The 18,094-nt window shown below is 39.1% G+C and overlaps 1 pseudogene; it reads right to left on the bottom strand.

Moving 5' to 3' along the window:
• Positions 1–12,852: 12,852 nt before the first annotated feature.
• On the bottom strand, positions 12,853–14,130 carry LOC110196540 (transformer-2 protein homolog beta pseudogene; annotated as a pseudogene).
• Between the last annotated feature and the right edge of the window lie 3,964 nt (positions 14,131–18,094).

Raw genomic sequence — 18,094 nt, 5'->3', positions numbered from 1 at the left:
CAAATTGTTTTGACGATTGCTTCTTTGTCAAATTGCTTTTTTTTATAGTCAAGAAATAATTGCAACCCCATTGGTTAAAAAATGTACAACGTAAGTCAACCAGTTGTTTGATGTGACAAATTTGTTTTGCTGAATTATTGAAATTGCTTGCCTGTTCTGGCACTAGTTCAGTCAACAAACACTTATTAAGTACTTCCTATCTGTTAGGCATAGGCTGTATGTTCTCACCAAGACATCATAATTCTCTTCATCTGTGAGATTTATATGGTGCCTTTACTCTGTGTTTCACCCATAATTAAGGAAAACAGCCTAATCTGCCACTGTGCCCCTATGTATACCCTACACTCCAGCCAGACACCTGGCTGCCATATCCAAGTATGCCTCAACCATGTTTGTCCTTTCACATATGCTCATCTTATTCTCTCGTTATGATATCCCCTCCTCATCCCTCTTTCTATTTCTACTTGTCAAAATCTTTGCTACCCCTTAAGGTCTGATTCAAATATTACCTACTCCGTGAAACCTTTCTTGATCACTCTAACTAGCATTCAAATTCAGTGAATCAATTAAAGCCAACAAATGTTTATTGAAAACCCACATATGCTAGGTACAGAGGGGGGATACAAAGATGAATAAAATAAAGCTAGTATTTTCCCTCCTCCAAATCCCCACAGTACTTTGTACCTCTCTTTTGGCACTTAATAAATTCTGCCACGATAGTTGGCTGTGTCCATATTTCTTCTCCATTACTGGATTGTAATATCCATGAGGAAAAAAAATTTTAAAAGAAGGGAAAAATCCAATCAGTCGAACAAAAAAGTATCCATGAGAGTAGGAACTATGTCTTATTCTTTTTTGTCCTCCAAAGCACTACATACACACCTAGAATGTTAAAAGATTAACATACATAAGAGATTAAGGTGGAAAAGAAAGAACAACTGGTATGGATTTGGGTAATCTAGGTTCAAATGCCAAATCTGCCACTTACTAGCTGTTTGACCTTGGCCAAGTCATTTCTCTTCTCTGGGCTTCATTTGGAGAAGATTATTTCTAAGGTTACTTTGTTTTGATTTGTAAGCTTTTTTTATGCTTTTTTTTTTTTACTGAACAAACATTTCCCAATATCCTTCCCTCCACCCCAAATTCTCCTTTATAATAAAGAAAAAGTTAAGAAAAACCAACCAACATAGCAAATATATCTGACATTATGTGCAATATTCTACCCCAGTAGGCCCCCACTTCTCTACTGAGTGGAGAGAAGTGTATTTTCATCATCTGCCCTCTGGGAAACCAATATTGGCAATGGCCTTTAATCTGAGCTCAGTAGCTTTTTATTTTTGCTGTCATTTATGTTACGGTAGTAACATAAATATATATTTATGTATATACACATATACACAAACACATTTATGTATATAAACATATACACAAACACATTTATGTATATACACATATACACAAACACATTTATGTATATACACATATACACAAACATTTATGTATATACACATATACACAAACACATTTATGTATATACACATATACATAAACATATGTATAGTTTCCTGGTTCTGCTTTCTTCACTTCATATAAATTTTCCCATAGGGTTAGGGTAGATCTATGACTTCATTAACATAGGGAACTCCTGGGTGAGGAAACGCTCACTACCAATGCAAGTTGGTACCTTCTATGCAAAGTCTTTGAGCAGTACCCAGAGCACTGAGAGGTTAAGTGACTTGTCCAGAGTCACACAGGCAGCTCAGTGGACAGAGTGCTGGACCTGGAGTCAGAAAGACCTGAGTTCAAATTTGGCCTCAGACGTTCATTAGTTGTATGACCCTGGACAAGTCACTTCGCCCAGAAAATCCCAGATGGGGTCATGAAGACTTGGATGTGACTGAATGACTGAAGAACAAAAACAGGGTCACATGGCCAATAGATGTCAGAAGTGGGACTTGTACTCAGGTCTTCTTGTACCAAAGGCCATCTATCTAGCTACTGTATTACACTGCTTCTTTTCTCATGTTTGCTGGAATCCCTCATATTTGATACATGGTGTGATAAAATTCCATTACACTCAGCCATTTCTGAATTTGTTACTAAGGTTCCTTTTAGCTTTAAATCCTGTGATGATCTACCTTGTCTAACACTCACCAACATGAGGAAACTGATATTCATAAAATTAAAGAGACTAAAATAATGCCTTGAATAGAGCACGAATAAAGTCAATATTTGTTGAATGAAATGGAATAGGAAAAAAGTGGTTTTCTATGCTTTTGAACTAATATTTCACCTCATGTTTTCCTGTTCTGAATTTAAGTAAACTCCCTGGCCTGAACTTTTTTTACATGAAAAAAATTTTTTTCCAATTAGTAAGCATTTTTTTTCTCTTTCCCACTTTTCCTAGCCCTAAGGTGGAAAAAAAAAAGAAAGAAAAACAGAGCCCTTGTAACAAATATGCCTAGTCAAGCAAAACCAATTCCCACATTGGCCATGTCCAAAAACATATGTTTCATCCTGCATATTTAGTCTAGCACCTCTCTGGAAGGAGGAAGCTAGCTTGTTTTCTCATTGCTCCCCTAGAATTGTGGGTGGTCACTGCACTGATCAGTTTTAAGTTTTTCAAAGTTGTTTGTCTGTATGGTGGTGGTGTTATTGCATAAATTGTTCTCCAGGTTCTCTTCAACTCACTCTGCATTAGTTATACAAATTTCCCCAGGTTTTCTCTGAAACTTTCCCTTTCATCATTCCTTAAAGTACAATACTATTCCATTCCATTTATGTGTCATAATTTATTGAGCAATTCTCCAATTGATGGGTACTCCTTTAGTTTCTAATTATTCACCATCTCAAAAGGAGCTTTTATAAAAACTTTTGTGCATGACCATGAGCCCAATGGTATGTACAGATTTTTAACTCTTGGGGCATAATTCTAAATTGTTTTCCAGAATTGGTCTAAACTTTTCTGTAATTTTAACTAGAGTCAATGAATAGATTCTTCTTTTTTCTAAGCTCCAAAGCACTGTTCTTTGGAAATAGAGGTCTCATCATTGATTCTGAATAAATGTTTGGGAATGTATAGCGAGGCTTGGCTCCTTTGGGTCTGTAATATACAGGGGAGAACAAGAAACAGAGAGTGGGAGTGGAGCCTGGGGGTGGAGCATGGATAAGTAGTGAAAAGATGACTGGGTCACTGAGTACAACAGAAAGGACACCCCCCCAAGTGTTTCTGTCAGATAACAGAAGTTTCCAAAACAATCAGAGGGGCTGCCCACGATGTTTGTGAGTAGTGGGATACATATTATGCTCTCAGGGTGATGGTGGGTAGGAATCTTGGCTTTTGGACATTTGGCATTAGTGACTATGTCTTTTCTATGACTCCCCCCCCAAAAAAAAAACCAACTCATCCCATTAACCTGTGTCTTATCCTTTTCATTAGGCAGTTTGCATTAATAAAGCTTGTGCTGGACACACTACATGTCCAACATAAAATCTGTCTATTAGTAACTGGTTAAGACCAGATGAGTCAAAATATGTGAATAGAAGGGCAGGGAATACATAAAAAAGTATACAGGTTCAGAGAATGCATCTAGAGAGTAGGCAGAGGGACAGAAGTCTCCCACAAAGTACACAGGTCAGAGAATGTGTTGAGAAAGTAGAGAGATAGGCAGAAATGTGTCCCTGGGGCCTATACCAAAGGCAAAAGGGCAGCAATCTGTCTCCAAGTAGACAGATCACAGAACGTGTTGATAGGTCCAGGGATCTTTTCCAAAGTAGATAGGTCAGGGAATGTTTCCAGGGAATATACAAAAGGCCAGAGGTCTGTGCCAAAGAAGATAGTTCAGAGAATGTGTCCAGAGAGTTGACAAAGGGCCAGTGATTGGTCAAAAAGTGAACAGGCCAGGGAATCTATCCATAGAATTCACCAAGGGTATCAACACTCAGCAATACTTACCTAGCCAGGCTGAATCAAATTAAAATGGAATTGGGAAATACTGAACAAAATAAATAAAATCACAACAAAACATTTAATGTAACATTTTAGAAACAAAATCAACGTGCAGCCTACGGGGATCCTTGTGTATGGGTTAGTGGCCTCTGTTTCTATTTGACACCACTGGAGTAGCCAGGGGCCAGGGATCAATCCCAAAATAGATCAAGGAATGTGTCTGGAGAGTACATAAGAGGACCAGGCATATATCCCCAAGTCAAGAAGCCTCTGTTAAGTGCCTACTATGTGTGTCAGGCACTGGGTTTATAAAGACAAAAGCAAAACATTTTCTGCTCTTAAAGAGCTCACATTCTACTCAGGGAGACAACATATACATATGTAGGTCTATACAAAATAGACACAAGGTGATTGGGGGTTTGGGTGGGATAGGTGAGGACATTTATAGCTTGGGGGATCAGCAAATGCCATAGGGACAGGTCAGGATATATATTAAAACAGTAGAGGGAAGGCTAACTATTGCCAGGTGTAAAGGTCAGGGTAGTAGAAATGGAGTCAGAGGTTTGTCTAAAGGAGGACTAGCCAGGGAATGGGTCCAATGAGTAGATGGAAGGTTAGGAATGTGTCCCTAGCTAATGGATCAAAAATGTATTTAGAGTGGACAGAAGGCCAGGATCTGATTGTGATGTGGGCAATTAAAGATAAATAGAAGAGAATAGCCAGTAATAGTCACTACCTAGTAAAAGCTTCTAATAACCAAAATCAAACATAAGGCAATTAGGCTTTTAAAAACCTGGCTCCTTTCTACCTTTCCTGTCTTCCATCCATATTTCCTATGTTCCAGCCATAGTGCCTTACTTGCCATTGCTGGCACACAACAGTCTGTCGTCTGTCTCCCCTCCCCCACCCCCATCCCCCTGCCTTTGCACTGATTGGTCTCTTTTTATGCCTGCACTGTTCTCCTTCCCATCCTCTAACTCCTAGAGTCTCTGGCTTCCTTTAAGCCTCAGCTCAAAAGCCACTTCTTACAGGAGGCTTTTCGAGTCTATTCCAGCTGTTAGTACCTTCTCCTCTAAGGCTGGCTCCCTTCTTCCTCTGTATTTATCTTGTGTTTATATATCCATACACATATATGTATATTTACATATAAATATATAAACACATATATATACACATGCATGTATATGTGTATGTATATATAGATGTGTGTGTGTGTGTGTATGTGTGTGTGTGTGTGTGTGTGTATTTTTATCCCACCTCTTTACCAACTGATGACAGTTTATGCTCAGCAAACAGAAAGCCTAAGTGTTTTGGAGATTTAGCCTACCAGGTTTTGGTTAACCTGATAAGAATTCATTAGCATTCCTTTCCCCATGTGCCTCAGGACAGTAATATTAGGTAGAGTATGCTGCCATTTTTCCTATCAGGCACAAAGTAGGTTGTGGATAATATCCACGAAATTAGTTAAAGCCTGGGGGTGAAATTAGTTAACAATTTCTTGGGCTATGATCTTTCCCCTCAAAAAATGAATGGATGAAAAGTAAATAATTCGAGCCCTGCCTTAAAAATAATCCTTTTTAATATTGTTTAGCAAAAATAATAAAACCTCAATTTTTAGCCACCAAAAAAATTGCACATGATCTGAGAGATAGGGAGAAGTCAAAGAGAGCGTTAATGGGCTAAAATCAAGATGACAGAAGGTAGAAGAAGTGATTTACTATTTCAGGGAAAACAATGACATCCACTCATTAATAAATCAGTATTGTAGTTGGTTAGATAATGCAGAGGAATACCTATTGGATGAGGAAATGAGAGCGTGGGACTGGAGGGTCCAGATAATAACTCAGTGGGTCTGAAGACGGGAGATAGACAAAAACAGCCTTTCAGTTTGCCCCCTTGCCTTTGGGGTGGTGAGAGTAAGGACAGAACATTGGGAAGTAGGACAGAAAATGATGGGTAGAAATTAGGTACAGGCATCAGAAATATAATGATCTTCACAGATGCAGAATAAGGTCAGACATAGATGCTGCAATGAACTGTACTCAGGGAAAGGGAGATTGGATCCTTCAGGAAAGCCACTTCTTCAAGATGAAATTGTCCATCTGGGGAGCATCTCCTTCCCTTAGGGGGAAGGAAATGGTTGAGACTCTTGGCATAGTTCAGTTGAATAAGGGGTCATAGGTTCAAAGGAATAATGACATGACAACAAAATGGATGTGATGCGCACAAAGACAAATGACAGAACTGTGCCCTCGTGTCCACTGCAACCCACTGCCGCCACTGAGAATTAACATTCCTTGGAATGTATTCTAGAGAATCCTAGGAAGCCAAGTTGGAAAGAGGAATTACAAATTAACACCACTGAAATAGAAGAATGGATGAGATGGCAGGGAGGATTAGTTATGGAACTTTTATTTCAGCTAGGAAAGGAAGGATAAAACAAAAAAGAAAATAATAAAAGTAAACTCAAGGACATTGGAATTGGACAATGGAAAGGTACGGGCAATTTCGGGGAAGCAACTGAATTCAGTTTCTTGTAGGCAAAACAAATTGCAGAGATTAAATGCTAATGTGAAAGAGGGGGTAGATTTACATTAGATTTTACTGTTATATGTTTGTGCATACATAGGGGGATATATGTATTTAATAGGAGATAAACCAAACTTAGTGTGACTGTCAATTGTGAATGGATCAAACTCCCTTTTAAAAAGTAAAACACCAGAGGAATAGATAAGAAAATAAAACCAAAAAATTGGTTGCATAAATATAAAACACATTTATATCCTATAGGTACATATAGAGTGAAAATGAGAGGACAAAACAAATACTATTATGCTTCAGGTCAAAAAAGTAGGAGTTACAATCAAGGTCTGAGGTAAAGCAATCCCACCAACAAAAACTGATACAGTCAAGCATGACAAACTAGAAAATGACATTATGCTTGAAGGCACCATAGATAATGGAAAATTTATGGCATTAAACATATATGTACCAAATGAGATGGGAACTAAATTCTTAAAGGAAAAATAGATGCATTGCGAAAAAGACAGTGATAGTAACACAATGTTGTTCAGTTGTTTTTCAGTTGTGTCCAACTCTTTGCGACCCCATTTAGGGTTTTCTTGGCAAAGATACTGGAGTTGTTTGCCATTTCCTTCTCCAGCTCCTTTTACAGATGAAGTACTGAGGCAAACAGGGTTAAGTGACTTGCCCAGGGTCACACAGCCAGTAAGTGCCTGAGGCTGGATTTGAACTCAGGAAGACAAGTCTTCCTGACTCCAGGCCAGGTGCTTTATCTGCTGTGTCACCTAGATGCCCAGTTAACACAATAGGAGGGTTCTATATCCCTCTCTCAAAATTGCATAAGTCCACCACAAAGATAAACAAGAAGGAAAACATAGAGCTGAATGAATTGTTGGACAAACTAGATGTAATTGACCTATTATGACTTCTGAATGTGAATATTAAAGAATACACACATTTGTGAGCATCCCATGTCACCTTAACAAAACCGATCATGTGCTAAGGCATATAATAATCATAAACAAATATAAAAAGGCAGATAGAGTACATTTCCAGATGATAGGGATAGTGACTGGACCTATGATTTCATTAGTATGGAAAACACAAGATATGGAAACTCCTACCAATGTAGGTTAGTATCTTCTTTTCCACTTCTGGTCTTAGTTGCTTAGAGCACTGAGAGATTAAGTGACTTACCCAGGATTCTGAGCCACCTATATGTCAGAGGTGGGGCTTGAGCCCAGATTGCCTATGGAGATTGTAACGTCATAAAACTGTAATGAATAAAGGAAGTATGAGCAAAAGATACAGTCCTATATGGAGATAAAGGATTGACATCCTGAATAACGAATGGGTTAAAGAATAGATAATAGAAACAACAAATAATTATGTTCAAGATAATGATAACAATGAAACAGCATACCAAAACTAATGGGATGCAGCTAGACCAGTCCTCAATGGAAAATTAATATCTCTGAAAACTTATATAAACAAGATAGAAAAAAGGACCAATGAACTAAGCATGCAATTAGAAAGACTAGAAAATAAGCAAATAAGTAACCCTAAGACATGTATAAGGGAAGCAGTCTGAAAAATCAGAGAAACAGAGAAACTTGAAAATAAAAAAAACTATAAAACTAAGAGCTTTTTTTTTTTAAACAATGAATCCCCCAACTATTCTGGAAGGCAATCTGGAACCAAGCCCTAAGAGTCGCTGAACTGTACGTACCTTTTGACCCAGCTGACCACAGCTAGGCCTTGAGATGGAATAAGGCAGAAAAGGTCCACATGTACACAAACACTGTACTTCTTTTTGTGGTGCAAAGAACTGGAAACTGAGGCAGTGCTCATCAGTTGGGGAATGGCTGAACAAATGATGGTATATAAATATGAAAGGGGTGATTTTAGTGAGACCTGAGAAGACTTGTACAAACTGATTCAGAATGGAGTGAGCAGGAAAGCAATTTATATAACAACAATGCTGTAAATGCAAACAATTCTGGACAAATTAAAAACTCTGATCATTGTGACGACCCATAACAATTGCAGGGGACTTATGATGAAGTATGTTACCTGCTTCCTGACAGAGAGGTGATGGACTCAGGGAGTGAGACATTTATGTTTTGGACACGGCCAATGCAGGAATTTGTTTTGCTTGATTATACATATGTTACAAGAATTTTTTTTTTTGACAGTGGATGTAGGGGTAGAGGAAGGGGGGAAAGGTCTTATGCCTCTTAACCCTGTTCTTCATCTTCACCAAGACTTCCAATGCCTCTGGCCTTTCAGACAGCTAGGTAGCACAGTGGATAGAGAACTCTGGACTTGGACCATGGAAGACCTGAGTTCAAATGCGGCCTCCGATGCTTACTAGCTATGAGTCACTTAATCTGTGTCAGTTTCCTCATCCATAAAATAGGGATAATAATAGCACTTAACTCCTAGGGTTGTTGTGGGGATAAGATAAGATAATATTTGCAGAGCACTTTACAAACCTTAAAGTGCAGTATAAATGTTAGCTATTATTACTTTCCCAGGCCATCACCATTGCACTGATTATACTCTTCTCACTTCCCAACTTTGACCTTTTGGTGAACTCATTCAACTCTATACTATCCCCTAACCTTAAATCCCTTGCCTCTTCATCCTATTGCCAAATCCCAGCCTTGGATCATTCCCACTATCTGCCTCTTTCATTCTCATTCACATGTTGCCAAATGGAGATGAAGTAACAAAACCATGCTGACTGGGTCCACCACACATCTGTTACATACTCTGACCTGGGTTCTCATTATTGCAAAACAATCCCCCTTCTCCCTAATTGATGCTTTAGCTCATTCACCACAACTGCTGTTTCAAATCTTTTCTTCTGTCTCCAAGCCTCTTAAAGTACACCCCTTTTGTCCACCTGCTCAGATGAGGACCTTGACTCATACCATACTTCACTATAGAAACTGAGATCATTCACCAAAGGCGAAGAGCACACTTTTCATCTGACATTCCTTTAACATCATCCCCCACTATCTTATCTCCTCCTTCACTGTAGTCTCTTTTTTGCTCTCAAGGCCAACCATCTACATGTACCCTTTCTCCAACCCCTCCCATCATCTTCTTCAGTAGATTGGCCCCTCTACGACTCCCCTTCTAATCTTCAATCTATGTACTGGTTCTTTCCCTGTTTCACGTGAATATACCTGTATCTACCTGTCTTAAAAAACCTCTACTAGATCTTATCCTCGTCCTATAGCTCTTCTCCCCTTTGCAGCTATTCTCTTTGAAGACAACTGTCTATCTAGGTGTGGTGACATATGCCTCTAACCCTTTACAGGGGAGTTTGAGGTGGGTAGATCACTTTAGTTTGGGAGTTCTAAGTTGCAGTATACCTGAAGCCAATCAGGTTTCTGCATAAATCCTGCATCAATAAGGTGAGATGCTAGGTGTTGGGGTTAAAAATACAGCAGGTCACAGCCTCTGAGCCAGTCAGTGGTGGGACTGGATCTGTAAGTAGCACCTGTACTTCTAGCCTGGAAAAGATAGGAAGACCCACTCTAAAAAAAAAAAAAAGAAAGGAAAAGAAAGAAAAAGAAAAAAGAAAAAAGCTATCTATATTAGATACCTCCACTTCCTTTCCTATCACTCTCTTCTAAACCCTTTGCAAATTGGCTCCAACCTCATCAAAAGTTATCAAAGGTCAAAGTGACCAATTATATCTTAATTGTCAAATTTAATGTTCATTTCTCAATCTTCTTTCTGGACCTTTCTGTAGCACTTGCCCCTGTTGTGTGCCTCTTCCTGTGTTTTCTTTCCTCTCTGGATACTCTCTTGGCTTCCTTCTGACCTGTCTGAAGGCTCCTCAATCTCCTTTGCTGGATCTTTTGTTTTAATGGCTGCTGTTGTTTTGAAAATACTTAATGGAATCAGAGTGAAAGAGTTTATGGAATGGAATGAAATAAAAACATCAAAATCTTCTTAGAACACAACCAATATTTATTTCCAATATTCACTATAATTGACACATTTGGCATATTTCTGTTGTCATTTAATTGACTGGACAATGACAGCAACATACAGTTGCTTAGCCATTATTTGACACCCTTAAGGAAGTTGCTAGATTCAGCAGAATTTTTGAAAAGTTGTCCCCTCTCTTGCAGTAATGCATATTAATGACCTCAAATGCAGAATAACCTGGAACACAGCCATTGGTCCAATGTACAAAATAAAAGGAACACACAAATTCTGGATGGGGACATTTGTTTTTTTTTTCTTTTCATTATCTATGTTGTATATTTATTGGTTTTGTGAAATATTTCCTAATTACATTTGAATCTGGCTCCCCCACACAGCTGCACAATTGATGCACCTGTTTTACATCCTTAAATTTATTTATTTTTAGTTTTCAACATTCCCTTCCACAAGTTTTTGAGTTTCAAATTTTCACCCCATCTCCCCCCTCCCCCCACCCCAAGATGTCATGCATTCTGAATATCCCTTCCCCTACTCTGTCCTCTCTTCTATCTCTCTCCCCTTCTCTTATCCCCTTCCCCTTCTATTTTCCTGTAGGGCAGGATAGACTTCTGTACCCCATTTCCTATATTTATTAACCAGTCCTCCCTCCCCACCCACCCTCATTGAAAAGGCAAGCAACTCAATATAGGTTGTACATGTGCAGTTATGCAAAACACGTCCATAGTAGACATTTTGTGAAAAACTAACTCTATTTCCCTTAATCCTATCCTGCCCTCCCATTTATTCTGTTCTTTCTTTTGACCCTGTCTCTCCTCAGAGGTATTTACTTCTGATTAACCCCTTTCCCAATCTGCCCCCCCTCTATCATCCCCCTGCTCTCTTGTCCACTTTCCCCCCTATTTTCCTGTAGGGTAAGACAGATTTCCATACCCAATTGAATGTGTATGTTATTCGATGGGGACATTTGTTAACCAAAATAAGCATTTTAAAACATAAGGCCATAATATATATTTTAGTATTACATTGCATTTAGAGGAAGTCAAAAGAATAGAAGCTACCATATACAATAATATGCAAAACTGATCATTCAAAGGAAATTGATACTCAGATGAACAAAACAGCAGAGTCCTTAAAGGAATGATGGGAGGGAAAAATCAAGCAATAAAAAAACACCTTTGGACTGATGGATTTACAAATAAATTCTATCAAACATTTAGAGAACAATTGCTACAATACCTATATCTATCTATAAAACAGTAACACTTCCCCCCCCCAACTATATCAGGTACCATTTTGGAACATCTCTGAGCTCAAGAGCTAAAATAATTTTTGTAGCAGATAACTGCTATGTACCTTTCTCCACCCTACCCTCCCAACCTTTCCCCAACCTCCATCAATGAACACAGTTAAGAAGAGGTAGAAACCCAAAGTTCAAGTCCTTTTTGCTGGATCTGGATCCATGCCACACCCATAACAGGTGTCCCATGTCCCCCAAGGCCCTCTTCTTTCTTTTTTCTTTTCCTTTTTCTTTTTAAAATTTTAACAGCTTATTTAAACAGTTTTCAAAAAAAAAGTTGAAAAAAAAGTCCTTTGATGAGCAAAAGGACTTAAAAGAGTTTTTAAAAATTAACAGGCAACATTTTTGGTTCACTTCAAAGCATACTTGAAGTATTCTTTGCCTCCCTCCCCAATCCTTTACCACGAAGTGACTAGTTTTATAATTGTATTCTAAGGCCGCAAAATTAAGATTACATTTTCAGTGGATTGTATAGTTATTCACTGATAAGTGAAAGCTCAATATCACCACTTGTATATCAGTCATGTGGTAAGAAAACAAAATCTTTATGCATACATTATAAAACTCTACTCCTCCCCTCCCACTTGCTATTGTAGATTATATTAAGGATTTGACAAGCTCAGTATTCAGACAACAATTAGAAAACTGCTGCATAAAAATACCTTTAGATCTAATACCAGTAATACAGAGTTACACAGTATAATTTTAATACTCAGTTATAGATAATTAAGTATATATAATACTCTATAAAGGGTAGGAACAAAAGGAAATTTAACTTATTTTCCACTAACAACCAGATAAATTCAACTTTCCTTTTTTTTCCTTTTTTTTAAAAATGCAACTTTTCTAAGCATTGATGTGGTAAAGACAAAAGCAGAAAGCAAACAATATATATTGCTGGTTTATCACATTTTAGGTATCTTACATAAATACAAAATTTTCACTTTACTGGGGATTCAGCAGGAAAACTTTTTAAATGAAGTTTTTATCCAGAAGAAACTTTGAAGCAGTCAAAATTTAGTCTTTAAACACATTTTTCTGAAAACATTTAACTTTGAATAAAACACCAAAGTACACAAATGAAGAATGAAAACAACATTTTGGTTTTTTTTGTTTTTGTTTTTTTTTTGAGGCAATTGGGGTTAAGTGACTTGTCCAGGGTCACACAGCTAGTAAGTGTCAAGTGTTTAGTCTGAGGCCACGTTTGAACTCAGGTCCTCCTGACTTCAGGGCGGGTGCTCTATCCACTGCACCAGCTAGCCGCCCCTAATGAAAACAACATTTCAACTCGAGCAAAAGTAGTCTTCACTCACTAGGCATAGCTCACTCTTGAAAGAGCAGATAAGAAGAAAGAAACAAAACCCACATTACAATTATAGGGTAGCTTTTGGAAATTCTCCATCAAATTCTCCACCTTCAGGCTTTAAAAGTGATGAGGACGATAGGGTCGAGATCTGGAATGGAAACGGTATCTCCCTTGGCTGTAACATGGAGATGGTAATTGCCTTTGGAAAATCTGATTCGTATCTTGGCCACCTCTCCATCCTCTTCTGCTTCTGGCTGCTGCTACTCCAACTCCTCCTCTACTGGATCTACCATAATAGTCCCAGTTACCATATTCACGACCACCTCTGATATAAGCAGGTCTTCCCATGTAGATTCTAGGTGTGGGACTGGGGCGTCTTCTTGTTACAGAAAAATCCACTCTAATCTTTCGCCCATCAAGCTCCATCCCATCAGCATTCTGTTTAGCTTCCCTGGCATCATTCACATTTTCAAAATACACAAAAGCAAACCCCCTGGAGCACCTGGTGTGCTTATCATAAATAATGAAGATATCAGAAATTGGGCCATATTTGGTGAATACATCTTTTAGATCCCTTTCCGTAGTGTACAGGCTCAAACCAAATACACCGAGACAAGAGTTGGGACTCCCCATAGGGTGTCTGCAGGGAGTCAGAGGAGAACGACTGTAGTTATAGTATCTTCGATAACCATGACAATCTTGACTGTAAGACCTGCTCTGGGTCTGTCGGCAAGCACTGGAGCGGGTGCGGGAGCGGGTGCGGGAGCGGGAGCGGGTGCGGGAGCGGGAGCGGGAACGGGTGCGGGAACGGGTGCGCGAGCCGGTGCGCGAGCCGGTGCGCGAGCCGGTGCGCGAGCCGGAGCGGGAGAGTGATGTGCTGTAATGACTTGAAGAGTTAATTTCGGATCTGGATTCGGATCTGAATCCGGACCTGGACCGTGACTTTGCTTCAGAATGTCTCGAATTTTCCTTGAAAGGAGACTCGGCATGGCTAGAAGCCGCAGATTTGTCAGAGCTCTGCGCACTTCCGCTTCTGGAGGCAGAGCGGGATTCCCGCCCACTGGCTCTGCGCTCTCCTCTCTCGCTCATGGTAGCACAGGCCCGCGCTTTCCCGCCACTGGCTACCTCAGGATCAGGCTTGGCTGCTGCCTTCTCAATTGCTCCCCTCCTCCTCTCACCAAAACACCCAGAAAGTACTGTGACTGTGAGGAGAAACCCCCACTGTCTCTGACCTTTGTCTCTGTACAATCAAAATGGCTGTTGCTGAAGGGTTGAGGGCCGCAAACCACCTCTCTTCTGCCAGAAAAACCGAATGGCTGTAGCTGTGGGAACCACCGGAATGCCTGTCGCTGGGCAGGGGGCCCACAGGTATGGCTGCTGCTGGAGGATGGGCACCGAAATTGGGTGTCGCTGCAGGGCCCACCAGAATGGCTTTGAGGCCTACTGGAATGGGTGTCGAGGCTGCCGCTTCAGCATCCACCACTCCCCTCAAAGGAAGTGAGGGAAGTGATGGAGAGCCTTTTGCGAGTGCGCAGCGGCTAGCGTGGGCTCCCACAGGAACTTTCCCCTCCTCACTTCTCCCTCTGCACCAGTGGTTCTTGCACTTTTTGGTCTCAGGACCTCATTACACTTGTAAATATTATTGAGGACCCTCCTAAAGAGTTTTATTTGTATGTTTGTTTGGAAATATTTATTGATGTTTCCATATTAGATGTGGAACCATCTTGGAATACTAATATTTACTATTATGAAAATAGTTTTGACCTAGCGGAACCCTCACAGATAGCCCAGACTACATTTTGAGAGCCACTGTACGTTTCTCTAACGGGTGATCCCATTAGTTCTGAGCCATTCAGTTATCATCGCTATGCTGATGATTCTCAAATCTATTTATCCAGCCCTAACCTCTCATCTCCAGTTGCTTTTTAAACATTTTAAACTGGATGACCATCAAACATCTTAAACTCAATATGTCTAAAATGGAATTCATTATCTCCCCCCCCCCCTTTCCATACTTCCCTGTTACTGTGGAGGGACATCACCATCCTCCAGGTAACCCAGACTCACAACTTAGGCATCATCCTCTACTCGCTTTCTCTTACCTCCCCCCACCCCATGTCCAATCTGTTACCAAGGGTTATGGAATTGGACTTTGTAAACATCTTTTCTCCAATACTGCTACCACTCTGGTACAGGCTCTCATCATCTTTTGTCTGAACTTCTGCAAAAGTTTTCAGATCTCCCTGACTCAAGTCTTTCCATACTCCAATCTGTCCCCCACTTAGCTGACAGCAATCTTAAAGTACAGATCTGATCATGTCACCCCACTACTCAGTAAGCTCCCGTGGTTCTCTTATTACCTCAAGGATCAACTATAAAATCATCTTTTTAAACTGATTTTTTTGGGGGTTAAGTGACTTGCCCAGGGTCACACAGCTAGTAAGTGTCAAGTGTTTGGTGTGAGGCTAGATTTGAACTCAGGTGCTCCTCACTTCAGGGCCGGTGCTCTATACACTGCACCACCTACCTGCCGCTAAAATCCTTTTTTTAAAAAAAAAATAAAAAACGTTTAAAGCTATTCACAAGCTGGCCTCTTCCTACTTTTCCAGTTGTTTTTTTTTTTTTTGCACTTTATTCTCTTTCAGGCACTTTACAATCCTCTGACATTGGTCTACTTGAATTTCCCAACACAAGACACTCCATTTCAGCTCCCTGTGCCTTTGTACTGGCTGTCCCCCTATGCTTGTAATACTCTGATTTTTTTTCTTTTTTCTTTTTTTTCTTTTTCTTTTTTTTAGGCAGTTAGGGTTAAGTGACTTACCCAGGGTCACACAGCTAGTAAATGTTAAGAAGTGTTTGGTCTGAGGTCGGATTTGAACTCAGGTCCTCCTGACTTCAGGGCCAGTGCTCTATCCACTGCACCATCTAGCTGCCCCTAATATTCTGATTTTTCTAAACTCCTTTGTCCTGTCTTCCTTCAAAACTCAGCCAAAATCCCACTTTCTATAGGTTCCTGGTCCCTTTAGTAGCTACTGCCTTCCCTTCTAAGGTTATCTCCTCTCTACTCTGTAGGTATCTTCTGTTTAATAGATGTTGTCTAACCCATTAGACTGCTCCTTGAAGGTGAGGGCTAGTTTTGCTTTTTCTTTGTATCCTAATGCTTAGCATAGTGCCTAGCACATAGTAAATGCTGAATAAATGCTTGTTGTTTGTTTGAAAAGACTACCAAAATTGATAAGCCATTGACTAATCTGATCAAGAAAAAAAATTAGAAAACTAAATTAGCAAAATTTTTAAAAAGAACAAGGTAAATTCACAATGGAGAGGAAGTCAAAAGAATGATCAGAAACTACTAGTATGAAAACTGAATGCCGGAAATATTGAGTACTAGAAGGACATTTATAAACAAACTAACAAAACAAAATAAAGATCTTAATCTAATCTCGGAAAAAAAATTGAGCAAACCAAAGTATATGAGTATGAGGAGTGGGGATATTAGAAGACCTGAGGAATTCGAACAGACATTAAAATACCATTTAATAACTCTACTACAAAAATTACTCTTAAGTCATATAAGGCATTCTACTAACCTTTTTTTCTGAGCTTAATATGATCCTGATACCTAAACTAAAGAGAAACAAAGTAGGATGAAAGAATAATTCACCAAACTCACTAATGAATATTGATGTAAAAATTTCAAATAAAATTCTCACATGGAGACTATTATAATCTATCCAGAAAATAATTTACCATGACCAAGTTGGAATCATGCCAGGGATAGTTCAACGTTAGGGGAAAAATTACCAGGATTTTTCATGTAAACAACAAAGATGACCATATGATTATTTTAATAGATGCAGGAAAAACCTTGCCAAATACAGCACGCATTTACGTTATAAGTCACTAAAGAGCAAAGACGAGGAAGGCTCTTTTAGAATATATATTTAAAGGGTAGCTAGGTGGTGCAGTAGATAAGAGTACAGGCCCTGAAGTCAGGAGGCCCTGAGTTCAAATCCAGCCTCAGACCAAACACTTGACATTAGCTGTGTGACCCTGGGCAAGTCACTTAACTCCAATTGCCATATATATATATATATATATATATATATATATATATATATATATATATATATATATATATATATATATATATATACATATGATTAAAAGCAAGAGCTAGTATTGTTAGTAAAGGGGAAACACTAGAAATTTTCCAGTACAAATAGGGCAAATGTAATGCATTAATTTCTTATCTCTACCTATAATCTGCTAATGTCCTCATCTCAGAACTATCTGGGGCTATTTTGGATATATACACATATACATGCATGTGTATATATGTTGCTTCCCCTGATTGAATGAAAGCTTCTTGAGGGTTGTAACTATTTTGCTTTAGTTTTTGAATTCCCAATGCATAACATAGTGCCTGAAACATAGTAAGTACTTAAGAAAAGCTTATTGATTGAATGGAAGAATCTCTACCTTCTTTCAAAGCTCAAGCGCTACCTCCAGCATGAGGCCTTTACGGCCACTAATGCTCCAACCCCAAATATCTATATCTTTATCTGGGGTTGGGGCATATGCATACATATGCAGATATATACATACACACACACACACACACACACACACACACACACACACACATATATATATACATATATATACATATATATACATATATATACATATATATATACATACATATATATATATATGTACACACACACACACACACACACACACACAGATGTTGTTTCCTCTGATAGAATGTAAACGACCTTGAGGGCACAGAATGCTTTGTATGCCCAGTGCCTATCTTAGTGCCTGGCACTTGTTCTCCACTTCTTTAGTGCTTACGGATTGAAGAGCAAGGATACCTCCTCGCTCCATTATTATTTGACATAGTTCTCAAAACATTAATTATAGCAGTACAACAACTGAACAAAATTAATGTAAATATTGGCATAACGAAGGAAGGGAATGAGCATTTATAAAGTGCCTACTATATGCCAGGCACTGTGCTAAGTGTTTTACAAATATATTGTTTGAT

This window comes from Phascolarctos cinereus, unplaced genomic scaffold, assembly GCF_003287225.1.
Source record: "Phascolarctos cinereus isolate Bilbo 61053 unplaced genomic scaffold, phaCin_HiC Scaffold_8;HRSCAF=390, whole genome shotgun sequence".
NCBI classification, from domain to species: Eukaryota; Metazoa; Chordata; class Mammalia; order Diprotodontia; family Phascolarctidae; genus Phascolarctos; species Phascolarctos cinereus.
The sequence above is the reverse complement of the archived record's forward strand: the minus strand, read 5'-3'. Positions and strand labels throughout refer to the sequence as shown.